Source organism: Azolla caroliniana, unplaced genomic scaffold (genome assembly GCF_043228905.1).
Source record: "Azolla caroliniana isolate FFs.n. ecotype wild unplaced genomic scaffold, voAzoCaro1.0.p SCAF_3, whole genome shotgun sequence".
NCBI classification, from domain to species: domain Eukaryota; kingdom Viridiplantae; phylum Streptophyta; class Polypodiopsida; order Salviniales; family Salviniaceae; genus Azolla; species Azolla caroliniana.
In genome coordinates this window covers 1,247,760-1,250,217 of record NW_028230438.1, presented here as the reverse complement: position 1 = coordinate 1,250,217, position 2,458 = coordinate 1,247,760, and the positions used below count along the sequence as shown (strand labels likewise).

Genomic DNA, 2,458 nt, shown 5'->3' with positions numbered 1-2,458 from the left:
TCCGGAATTGCTATTGGCACGATCTCTGTGCCGTCGTTCTTGCTCTTGCCGGCCGCCTCCATTGCGTGCCGACCCGCCTCGTCCACCACGCCCACGGGACCAATCCACCTCCGTGTACAGCATCCGGCTGTCAGTGGGTGCGCTAGTTGATGCACCGACGTGGTTATCCTCTACAAGGAGCATTGACTGTAAGTCGAAAAATGACGGTGTATTCTCCCTTGTACAAACCGCCGTCCGAAAGGCTTTGTACTTAGACACCAGGCCCCCAAGACAGACCTATACCATCTCATCTTCCTCTACGGTGACGTTAATAGAGGCAAGCGAGTCACAGATCTCTTTGATCCGGGCCGTATAATCCGCCACCGACATGTCCTTCTGTCGGACATTGCTCAACTCCTGTTGGAGTTGCAACTTCCGGGTTGTAGTGCTCGCGGCGAAAACCTTCTTCAGGTTTCCCCAAGCCTCCTTCGGCGTCTTGGCGTCTCAGATGTGGCTCAGCAACTGGTCTCTAACACTGGACACGAAGCAGTACATCACTCTGCTTGCCGATTGTTCCCACACTGGGAAATCCTTATGTGCCGCATCAGGTGTTGTTTCGTTCCTTCCTTCCACGAAACTCCAATACCCATGCCCTAGTAGGTACTGATGCATTTTGTACGACTAGGACGCGTAATTGCTCCGGTCGAGTTTCTCTGTGGGAAGTGAACTTGCCATACCTCTGTCCATAACTGCTTCTGTGTCTGTTCTTGCGACCTATTAGGGTTTGCTTTTCAAGGCGAATGTTTGCAGCAGAGGTTCTCAACCCTCGCGCTCTGATTCCATGAAAACGTATATGTTTGCGGAAGCGTTAAAATAGAAACACAGGAAACACAGAGTGAGAGAGAGAGTACGTGGGAGAGACAGACAGAGAGAGTAGAACGTTAATTCAAAATTATATGAAATGTTCTCTGTACATACAATGCGCTTACCAACGCTATTTATACAAGTCCTCATGGGACTGACAGAAGTACCGTGTACTTCAATGCTCACACGAGCATCTGACACTTACTACGAGACTATAATTGCCTAGTAGTCTAAACTTAACACTAGGTTGTCGGTTACCGATTGGATCCGGCTAACCGGCTCTGTTGTTTGCCGGCTCGGTTGCTCACCGTCATACCGATCCGTCTCGCTTACTGGCTCAGGCTCAACACCTAGCTTGAGTGTGCAGGCGGTTGTGGTGTTGGACTTATATAGGCGTTGGTGATCGCCGAACAACACCTTGATTGGGGGGCTTTTGGAGGTTGAAAGATTGAGGCGATCAACCAAATCTTGGTTGATGGAAGATATGCTACTACCGGAATCGAAGAGAACTTCCTACGGGCTATTGAGAATTGTGGCCATGGTCGTGCACACGGGAGAACTTGAGGATGTGGATGCTTGTATGTGCGGGGGTTGTGCTCCCTTCAACACCCCACGACTCAGTTTTCCGACAGGTCGGCCGGTAACTGTTGTCAGCCAACTATACTTGCACATTCTGCTTCTGTGTTTGGTTGTTCCATTTCAAACAGTGTTTCTTCACGTGCCCATAGTTGTTGCAAAAAAAACACTTAGGTTGTCCTTGTGCATCACGTGTTGGCAGGTTCCTTCTTGCTTGTAGTTGAGCATTCTGGATATCGATTTCCATCGGCGTGGCATTGTTGTTGTATTGCTTCTCGGAATTGACATTGGATGACCAACTCATTTGGAGTTTTGTTTGCGTTGCTGCTTCAATGCGTTGCGCAATGAGGATGGCTTCTTGAAATGTTTTGGGGCCTTGGTCGCGCACTCGACGATATATTTATGGGTGTAGCCGTGGCCATAAGAAGAATAGCTTCATCGATTCTGGCATTGTTGGATTTGCGCGAGTAAGTAATTGTTGTAATTGGATTGTGAATTGTGTCACTGGCTCATGTTGTTGTTGTTTGATAGTCTCTAGTTGTTGTAGAGCTGTCTGAGTTGAGTCATGGTGAGCGAAAATCCTGATCATGAGGGATTTAAGCATCGACCAATTGTTCTTGGACTCCTCTGTTTGCTGTATGAACCATGTGGCCGCAATGCCCTCCAATAAGGTTCGCATCTCTAGTGCTTTCCGTGCTTCGGGCCACTGATGATAGCTTGCCACCATCTCAAAATGATCGAGCCAAGAAAGGATGTCCTTAGACGGTAGACCTGAGAAGGATTTAGGTCGTACTCGTGGATCTGGGCAATTAGCGTGCCTATCTGTCTGCGAAGAGAAAAAAGATAGCATGGCTTGATTAGTCAAATTTGATTGTATTGTGATGTTAGATACCGCTTGTATTAGTTGATCTATTTGAAAAGTTTGACAATTTTCTTGGTGCTGTTGCAGAAATTCAGGAATCATGTCGGTGCATTCTGTTGCACCGTTGTTCTGTATTGGAGATGCCATATGTATGTTGGTTTCGACTTGTTGTTGTTG

General features: G+C 47.6%; 1 long non-coding RNA gene across 1 annotated transcript; it reads left to right on the top strand.

The window, feature by feature from the left end:
- The first annotated feature begins 1,289 nt into the window (after positions 1-1,289).
- LOC147865770 (uncharacterized) lies at positions 1,290-2,458 on the top strand. Its single transcript, XR_015529544.1, has 3 exons — positions 1,290-1,475; positions 1,622-1,886; positions 1,967-2,458. It is a non-coding gene; the product is annotated as an uncharacterized LOC147865770 (long non-coding RNA).